This window comes from Protopterus annectens, chromosome 10.part0, assembly GCF_019279795.1.
Source record: "Protopterus annectens isolate FY-2018-M chromosome 10.part0, PAN1.0, whole genome shotgun sequence".
In the NCBI taxonomy this organism is placed as follows: Eukaryota; Metazoa; Chordata; order Ceratodontiformes; family Protopteridae; genus Protopterus; species Protopterus annectens.
Genome location: NC_056744.1, coordinates 1,634,524,876 through 1,634,536,054, shown reverse-complemented (window position 1 = coordinate 1,634,536,054; position 11,179 = coordinate 1,634,524,876).

Here is an 11,179-nt window from a genome sequence, read left to right as displayed (position 1 = left end):
ATCTGGAACTCAATATGAAAAAGAAAAAAAAGAGATCAAGTACCTGCCCTCAGGGAAGATTCACAAGCAAAGTACAAACTTTGTGAAATGCATCTGGAGAAGAAGATAGGGGAAACAAGTTCTGCAAGTGAGCATCACTGCTGTAAAGCAATGGTGTGTGTGTGTGTGTGTGTGTGTGTGTGTGTGTGTGTGTGTGTGTGTGTGTGTGTGTGTGTGTGTGTGTGTGTGTGTGTGTGAGATGGACTAATGATATTGGGTTACAAGACTATAATGGTAAACTCAAGGGCAGAGGTCATTCTTCCACTATGTGCGTCATTGGTAACACCATATCAGAGGTGCTGTGTTCAGTTCTGGAGACATTACAGAGATAAAGATCTCATCCTGATTGTTGAAACAATTGAGTGTAAAAGGACACAACAGATGGCTGGGAAATGCTAGATTTAGTATAGTAAAACATTATGAGCATTGGGAATATGTACTTTGAAAGATGAAAGGGGTCGATCGAGCATACTTGAAATGGACTCATTTTTGACAGACTGTCAATTAAAAATGGAAGAATAAATTTGAGTAGAAGGAAGCACAGTGTGCACTTAGAGAGAAAATTGAACTCTGACTTAAGCAGGTGTTTTTGTTATAACCGACTGTGGGAGGATCTGCAATAACCAGCCGAATAAAACAATCCCACCCAAGTCACTGGAGGAGGTGGTGAATGGAATAGCTCCAAGAACTAGTAGATTAGATGAGGTTTGGGTTGTCCTCGTTTTACCATCAAGTTTGTGCGTGTATACAGACACACACACACACACACACATATATATATATATATATATATATATATATATATATATATATATGTTATTTGTCTTTCGGCTTTTCCCGGTTAGGGGTCGCCACAGCGGAAATCCGCTCCGCTAATGATTGGCAGTAGATTTTTTAACGAATGCCGAGGTGCCAGCTCGACGTCCAACCTTCAACGAAGGCAGGCTCATTTACGCATGTCTTTCGAATGCCCATCCAACAGCGGGGAGGACATGCAGACTCCACACAGAAGGCACTCCCCGCACCCCAGCCGAGAATCGAACGGGAGAACCTTTTGCTGTGAGGCAACAACGCTACCGCTGCACCACCATGGCTAGGTTACACACACACACACACACACACACACACACACACACACACACACACACACACACACACGCACACAAAGAAGGTTCCACTATTATATGCTGAAACCCAACACCAATGAAACACAAGAGCTCTGTCCAAACTGCATGAAACTGTCTTGCAAATGTATAACCTAAACACGTGTGCTTCTTGTAGTAATAACAGACAAATGTAAAGTAAGCTTTTTTTTTTTTTTTTTTTTTTTTTTTTTACAGAGGTGTAGGTGCCCTTCCCTGCTCCACTCGCCTCCTTACATTATTTGTCTCACTCCACTTTTGCCCCATCTCTGAAAAAAAACAGTTGTTTAGAAGTAGGCTTGTGTTTTTTTCTTAGATGCTGCAATCTACTAACTCCTACATAATATTGCTACATTGTGTAGCAAGCAAACAACTCAAGCTATGGGTCAAACAGACTTATTCAAGCAAACATGAAACGAGCCAAGGAAATGAGCACTTGAGAGGAACTCTACAAAGAAAAAGAACAAGAAAAAAATAAATACAAAAGAAAATGGATATATTCCTTTACAATATTGATTTTTCAGTTCCTTTTTGTTTAAGGATTTTAAAGTTAGCAGTCACCAGTGCACTAGTATACTGAAGTTAAATCATTTCTGGCATTAACCGATCAGATGGAATTCTTTGTTTAAAATGTGGAATATAAAAACCTCCACCAAAATTTAAATGTAATATTTAATGAAAAGGCAAAACTCTATATGGAGAGTCCTGCAATTCAAGCCTGGTTGGCAGGTAATAAAATAGGCAAACGTAGTTTACAAGGTCAAGTCACAAAGGAAGAGAAGCCCTTCAGGTCTGCTTGATCTTAACCCCAAAATTATCAATCTAACATTTTTAAGAATACTTTTATACATTCTGTAAGGACCCTGAGAGGGCACCCCATGATCACCATAATTTAATTTCCTTTTTCAGCAAGACTGGCCTGCCTAAGCTGTTCACCCTACAAAAAGAGAGCCTAATAGCCCCCATATCTAAAGAAGAGACTTACTTGGCCATCAGCTACAGCAAAAAAGGGTAAGGGCCCCATACCCCAATGGGATTAATGCTGAACTTTATATCTCTCTAGGACATATTTGCGCCTGGTCTAATGGTACTTTACAACTCCTTTAAGTTATCAACTATGATTAATCCCTCCTCCAGAACCTCTATTATCACAGTCCTATCTAAAATGGGTAAAGACCCAATGTTGCCTTCAAATTATAGATCCATCTCTCTCCTTAATTTAGATGTCAAAATATATGCCATTATATTAGCCAAATGCTTGGAGAGTATATTTTCCCATATTCTGTTGACCACCCAGTCTGGGTTAAATAAAGGACGTAGTAATATAGACCACATCTGGGCACTGATGCTGTATTTTTAAGGTCTCAAGAATGTCTCTAACCCGGTCTCAGCTGTTTTTATTGACTTTAAAAAAAACTTTGACTCTATTCGATGATCTTATCTGTGGCCAGCATTGGATTTCCTAACTCCCTTTACCTTATACATCAAGGCTCTCTGTCACTTCCTATCAGCCAAAGGGCTTACTAATAGAATCCTTTCAGGTAGTTTTCTTTTGCAGAGAGACACATGACAGGGTTGTCCCCCCACTTGCACTATTTTTATTGGCCGTAAAGCCTCTTAAGAAGTTGTTAAATGAAAACCCAGAACTTACTGGCTGGACTTTCTATAATATCAACACCACGGCCTTATTTCTTGCTGATGACTGTTATTCTCTCCGGCAACCGAGCATGTCACCTTAAATATATTAACTCGACCCTACTGGAGTTTGGAGATATTTCAGAATTGAGGAGCAATGCTTCAAAGTTGGTTCTATTCTCAGTGAATGTGGTGGTTGGAAAGTTAAGTACATCTTTTATCCCTATTCCCTTTAGTTGGTCCTCAAGAACTATCTTTACTTAGGGATTAACACCAAAATCTATACTATGATATCCCGTAACTTCAAAGAAATCTGGGAACAAGGTCCTTCATTTGGGTCAATACATGGAAAAGGCTTCACCTTCACTAATGGCGCATATCTCAGCCATCAAGATGCTTGTTTCTCCCCTTCTTTTTTATATCATTAGAAATATTCCCACACCACTGTCACACCCTGAACTGAAGTATGCTTGCAGCTTGTTGGATAAGTTCATCTGGGACAATGTGAGGAAAAGATTAAGACAGGCAGCTAGGGTCATCCCTACACAATTTACGGGTTTAGGCATCCCAGACTGGGGAGTTTACAGTAAGGCTTTTTGACTTTCTTAGCTTTTTCGCTTGATTATCAACTTCTCAGATGGGCAGAGATGGAAGGATCTGTGCTAAATTGTATTTCACTTTGGGCATTAACCTGGTTCCCTGTTGTACCCTTTGCCAAATATTCATCATGGCACACTTTATAGCAAAACAATCTGTCCATTAGGGTCCTATCAAAGTTCCTTTCAAGGCCTGAAATTTGGGGCTGAGTTACTCCACTATGGGAAATTCACACTTTATATACAATAGCGCCATCTTAATCAATTAGGAATGGCACTGCCTAGGTTTAGAATGGCTGTGAGATCTTACTACAGCCTCACAAGATTGCAGATATCTGCATAGCTTCAGTGGGCTAGCTGATGCTTAGTTTGCCCAAAAATTCATTTTGGCAATTTCTTTACAGATTAAGATATTTGAGAGACTGCTACCCTTTCCTCACATGTCCCTTATGGCCTTGCACCTCTGCCAGTCTTAACTCAGGACACTCCCATCTCTAAAATAAAAATAGAAGCCAAAAGGGTTAAAGGTTCCACTATCTACAAGCTTTTTTTTTTTTTTTTTATATTTCCATAGCAAGTGAAAGTGACCACAAATGTGGAATTGTGGCTTATAAAGACTGGAGTGCCACAACCAGACTACAGGGTGATCTCCTTCATTAAAGTTATGAAATAGTTAATGGTATAACCACATGTCTTTGAGACAAAAAACACCCTACTGGTTCTTGATGGTTACTGGTCCCCAGCAAGGAGTGTTGCTATAGTTTTTCAAGGCATCAGTTTGTGTTCTGTTTGTGACCGTATTAACCCTGACACCTTCCATCTAATCTGGCAATTTATGGATGGTTAGGTTCTCTTCTTAATATGCATTTCCCTTTTCCCTGACACTAACCTCCTCCCAAAACCTACTGTACTGTAGGTTAAGGAATTATCAAGAGTGGTTATGGTATGCATTGCTTCCAAATGGAAAATGCCAGCTAAACTCGATAGTAAAGAGCTAAAAAATGGCTGTTGTGCACAGGGAGTTTGTTCCCTTCTCCTCCCATAGTATAGACCTCTTACAATGGGACTTGTGCTTCCACTCAGGCTGTTCAACTGACCAGTATCCAGTATGTCTATCCTGTGGTCATCCTTCCTTCCTTTCGGGTCTAAAAGATACTTTGAGTGCCTTACTAATTTACTCACTTAATCCAATGGTTATATATGACATACCTTATTTACAAATGGTCAGCTTCCTTTTCTTTCCTTATGTAGCTGTGTTGTTTAAAAGTTCTGTTTTATAAAACGTTGACTGTTGCATCAATCGCCATTATGACCTACATATGTTTACAACTTTAATGCAGTTTCTGTCATGTACTTAAGAATGCTATTTCTAATTTAAAAAAAAAATGAAGAAAGGTATGATATTTAGGGTGGTTTTCACAAACAGTTTGCCTAATATCAAGTTGTTCTCCTGATCTATAGTCCTTGTTCCTTCACAGTAGCACAGCTGTCCTCTGAGCAGCAAGTGTGTCAGTATAAAAAGTAAACACAGTAGTCAGGGGTGAAGCTTACAGTAATGAGGTCCTGTATTATCCTGGTGTACTGCTCTGCAGAGTTAAATTCCTTGGTATAGCAATTCACAGATGTCTGTAGTAGGCAATTTCCTTGCAGAGCAATGCACAAAATGTGTGTGTGTGTGTGTGTGTGTGTGTGTGTGTGTGTGTGTGTGTGTGTGTAGCACTTTGAGTGTATACAGCACTTTAGCTGTATACACCTGTGTATTTCGATGGGAGAGAATCAGTGCCAGGTGAAGAGAAGTAGAATCAGATCCAGTTAAGTAGTGCAAACAGCTGCTATATGAATATACGTGTGTGTGAAGGTAGGTAATGAGACAGTGTGTGGGTCTGTTGATATGAGTATACGTGTGTGGGAAGGTAAGTACTGAGATAGTGTAGGTCAGTTGATATGAGTATACATGCGTAGGAAGGTAAGTACTGAAGCAGTGTGTTGATCAGTTGATATAAGTATGTAATGGAAGGTAGGTACTGAGACTGTGTGCGGGGTTGATTGACATATGAGTAGACGTGTGTATGAAGGTAGGTATGAGACAGTGTGTGGGTCAGTTGATATGAGTATATGTGTGTGTGTGAAGGTAGGTACTGAGACAGTGTGTGGGTGGGTTCTGAGAGTGTATGTACATGACTTCCTTGTGTGAGTGTATGCACCCGTATGTGTCTGTGTGGTGGATTTGACCTGTGGCTGGTATGGTTGGGGCAGGCACAGTATGTGTGTCTGTGTTTGTGATGCCTACTGTTAGAAAGAGAGGGCTGAATAGAGCAGAGCCATGTTCTGTAGCAGTTATGTCTTACTTAAACCTTTCCTGTCTGATAGCAGCTGAAGTACCATATTGCAAGTTGTGTCTGTGTGTGCTACTGTAGCTGTATGTACATATCCATATATATATATATATATATATATACATATATATATATATATATATATATATATATGTGTGTGTGTGTCTGTGTCTGCTTGAGGGAGGTGCCTGTATGTGGTCTGCTAGGTGATAACTAAACAATCATCCAAAGCGCACACTTATATAATTCACAGTCATGAAAAGTCTGTCTTAATTGTATGCAGCGATACTGAAAATGTGCACAAGTATGAATCATTTACTCAGAGCAGTGCAGTTCAACTTGTCTGGGCAGATTGAGTTGCATGCTACCCTTTTATTTATTTATTTACTTATTGACATTTCATTACCAGGAAAAGTCCGACTGGGTATGATCCCATTTTCAGCGGAGACCTGGGGAGAAAAGATCCAAAGCATTAGAAAATATTTTAAGAACAATAATTTTACAGTCCAAAAATAATACAAAAACAGCTATAGTTTAAATAACTAGATCAAATTAGACAATAATTATGTATATGAATCTTAGCCTATTAGATTTCTACATTCAGAGATAGTTATCCAACGGTCTTTTCTACAACAGTGTGACTGTTGGCAACTGTTACCACCACATTCTAGTTTTTGTACTCGGGACATCAATGATGATATATCTGGAAAGCACAACTTGACAAACATCAATTCTTATTGTTAAGAGCTGATGTTTTTCAGGGATTCCTGCAGATCAGAGTTATCATTTTTTCCTGACCTATGGCATCCGTATGGTTGATACTATATGATGTAGTGTTGGGGGATCTCGATGTTGATTATATGTTTGGTGGTATATGCACTTACAGAGGCCTAAGTATCAAGGGTGTAGGGGTTTGTTCCCACTTGACACCTGTCTAGGTGTGTGTGTTTATTTTTTAGTAGGTGTTCATTTTGCCATAATTTTCATTACTGAAACCCAGTGTCATTGATTTACAGGATGTCGATGGTAAGGTACAAATGGTATTGTTGTCAGTTAACTATATTTTGCTACATAGTCACATAATGCCCACTCTATTTTTATTGCATTTGCCATTTTAACATAGAATACAGCCAGCATCTGCTGATATCTGTCCCTTTGCACATTTTCTTTTACCAGAATGGTTTCTTTCACTTTTTAGTAGCTGGAGTATCTGGCATGCATATTTCCCTTTCTTGACCAATGTATGTGTCTTAACATCATGGTCGTTATACCAAGTAAAATTAAACAAAGATAAATATCAGAAAGAAAATCTGGTGCTGGTACCCACCATACACACTTACCTCATGGTTTGGGACTAACTAGGTTGTGTCAGGACCATAGCCAGAAAATTCCATTTTGAATTTAAATGGTTATTGCCTCCCATTTAAAAATGTACCACTCTTTCCGAATGCTGCCTCTGCACAGTTCATTAAGGTGTGCAGCATTTTTGGCTCTTGCCCCCTGCAATTGTAAAAATATTTAATGTTGTTTATAGATACGCAGTTACATCAGTAAGCAACTTATTTGTAAAGCAGACATTAGAGGTGTGTGTGTGTGTGGAAAGCAGTTAATTTTCAACTGATAGATATAAATCTCTTGCTTTCTGGATAGTCTTTTGTTTTTAATGTGTTAAATGTGGCATGTTCTTGACATACTAAAGAAAGCATTAATTATGTTTTTTAAGCTCTGTGCCTTTTTCTGTAAGCAACTGAGATATACAGCTGCTCCTTTGGGGTTGTTATGTACTAAGTGATATATATGATTTTAATCAGAGGTATTCGTAATTACCTTTATTTTGTATGTGTGTCTGTGTATTTACTAACTGAAATCACTATTGTCTATTTGTGTGTGTATGTGTTTTTGTGTGTATGCTTGTGTAGGAAGAAGTTACTTTTGTATTACCTGATCACCTGAGTGTAGGGAAGTATTACTTTACAGATGAGCTGAGTACAGATGGAATGTAGCATCAGAAGGACAATTGAAGAAGTGGCTGATAGATGGATTCAAGATTGTGATGGATCAGTAAGGGGAAATGGATGGACAAATGTTGGGATAGCTGCATAAACGTCCTATGTTCATTAGTTGTAGAACATAAACATACTTCAGATTGATAAGAATTGCAGTATTTTATGCTATTAGACTAACACAGTAATGAAGCACAGACCTATGTGTACTCATTCTTCTCAGTTTGTTTCCCTGTACTGACATCATAGGCATGACCTATTGGGAGGCAGAATGTGAAGGCATTTAAAAGAGCAAACTAGTTAGGCTTATAGCCTCATTCTACCATAAACTAATGTAATGTATCATACTGTAATCTGATCTCTATTCTATCCAACATTATAATATAGATTTCTCTAGGTTTAAGTCCCTTATGCATTTTGCCTCACCACGTCTACTAAAAAAATGTTCCAGACATGCTTTATACGTAGTCTCCACAGCAGTCTCAGTCCCTGCAGTCCAGAAATGTTACATTCTTTTTCCCTGTCCTATGTATTTTCTTCAGAAAACTCTACCCACCACAACCATAGTGACCAGTGGAATCTAATTATTCAAATCTCTGCAACATATCCATGGAGTATAATGGTCTTAATCTGTCATCCTGTCCTCGTAGGAAGTGTGTGTGTGTGTGTGTGTGTGTGTGTGTGTGTGTGTGTGTGTGTGTGTGTGTGTGTGTGTGTGTCTGTGTGTGTAGTGGAGTTGCAGTGGCTAGCACTACATGCATCTAACAATAAAAAGCTGAAATGCATTACTGTGGCCACTGTGTATTTGTGCTAGATGTTTCACTGGTGTTCATTTCACCACAATCAGACACCTAAAATGTACATAGTAAACTGATATGTGTGTGTGTGTGTGTGTGTGTGTGTGTTTCTGTGCCGCAGAGCTGCAGTGAGTTGCACTAAGTATCATTATGGGCTAAAATACATTACTGTGGCCTTTATCTGTTTATTAATTTGATCAGAGTGAAACATCTGAGATGTACAAAGTTGATAATGCGAGTTGTAGACAATTGCATCTGACAGCCACAACCTGAAATACATTACTTTGGCCATTATGTATGCATTTATTCATTAATATGATAAAAATCCAACAGCTGAAGTGTACACAGTGTTTAAAGTGGATGCATCTGTGTGTGTGGGGGTGTATACATGCTCATGCACATACAGTGGGTTACAATGGGCTGTACTGTTCTGTATGTTTCTGACAGCAACAAGCTGAAATGCATTACTTTTATTATTTGTGTATTTATTAATTTACTTGATCACAGTCATCCGGGATATACAGTGCAAGTAAAGTCACTGTAATTAACCCCTGCAATCATTTGATCCAGTTAAACAGTCATTGTTTTGGCTTGGCAGGCCTGATGTGGGCTTCAGTAAAACAAGTGGAAATGCATTTCTGTGACCATTACTATTATTACTGTTTGTATTATTATTACTATTGAATGCCTAAAGTGCTGGCAGTCAATACAGTATCTATACTGAGTGTGTGTAGCTAGCAGTCTGTGGATGAAAGTGAGTGACTCTGGCTGTTCGATCACAGTTAAAATAGACGCTAACTTGCCATCTCATTCCAGTTAGCCCCACCCATTTTCTTGCTTCTTGCAGCCCCACCCCACCCCACCCTGGTTTGAAATCATCAGTTACCAATATTAACTAAAGTAACAGCATATTAAATGAACTGAAAACTAAGGGCAGCACTTGGAGCCTGTTTTTTTAACAGGAAATGTATTTTGGTTGCATTTACATCAAGCTTTAATTGGAATTGTGTGCACATGCAACAATAAGCTGTAGATGTGAAACAACAAGGTTTTTGTAAATGTTATATTATGGAAAACACAGCCTTGAGATTTATTACAGAATACAAAACAGTACTACTGTCATAGTATGGAGCTTATGAGATACAGTATGTAAGAATTAAAACATTATGTCACTACTTGCAAAGTAGTCACATATTTATTATAGCAAATAGGCTTTCAAGCATTTCTGCAGATTACTTGAATGTTTACTAAGCTTTCACCTGCCACTTTACAGACATACTGCATTCTTCCACGTGAGGATTCATTTATGACAGCAGGTATGAGATTTGGAGAGTCAAGCTTGTTTATGAAACACTAGTGATTGACATGTATATGGTCAGTTAGTACTGTGTTATGTGTAACTGACAAGCTTTTCCTGGAAAGTCAATGTGCTGGTAGACCAGAGATTTCCCCTTTCCAAGAGTGCTGCAACACTGTAATTGGTCTATAAAAGTAGTGGGGATCTGAGGGATACAGGATGCTCCTCAACAATTTTTTCTGCGATTTTCTGTTTTTGAATGCTTTCATATTCCTGGGGTTTCACTTACTTGTGACTGTTCTTTTGTGAACAAATGAGTCGGTGTCTTGTCAGGGAACTGAGATTTGAACCATATTGTAGTCTTCCTCAACAAAAAAAAAGTAAATTCAGAATATGCTTATGCAGGGAATGCACAGCCTGTTAGTCTATTTCATATACTACCATTACTAGATTTTCATGCTATATTATAACTGAAGTTCGAATGATATGAAGAAACAGTGAGGCCCAGACCTCCCAGAGAAGACTGAGGAGAAAGTGCTCCACCCTTTTATGTTATATATGTTATATGTTTTATGTTATATATGTTTTATGTTATATAGGAAGCATCATTTTTTAAAGGATAACTAAAGTCAGAAATTTCCTTGCATCATTTAAGCTGATATTTAGACTCTGTAATTTGTTTTATCCCAGAATGACATGGGTAGGGGTTATAGTACTGGCATGGTCTTGCTTTTCAACCAACACATGTTCCCACAATGCATTGCATGGCCCTATTGTATGTCATTCTGTTGCTTGTCTTTTTTTTCAATATTCTCTCTGCAAAGCCTTAGAATAACAGTACACTCAGTTACTGCTTTGAGTGTTACCTGAGGGGTTTAAACAGATAGCCATGCTACACATCTATTAGCTAGAAACTATATATTTATTTATTTAAGGTGTTCCAATGCCTCTCAAAGTAAGAATTACACATTAGTAAAAGAACAATATATCATGTCTTCAAAAGGCTTATAAAATAACTAATAGGAATAACATTTTAAAAAGTAATTAAAATAAACGGGTAAAGTTAAGAATTTCACCTTACACAGTGTTGAGAAAAACTTTTTTTTTAAATGGCATTTAAGGGACCATCTAATGGAGCCCTCACTGTTACATGCCCAAATCAGAAAATGTAGCTAACTTCAAAGAAATGGGGTAAGCTAAGCCAAAGGTACCTTGCTGGAAATATTTCAAATGAGCCCTCAGAGCAGCTAGTAGTCCCACCCATATGACCTGGTTGATCTGTCAGAGACATCTGCAGACAAAAGTTTTTTTTTGAAGTAAGAAGGACTTAAGTC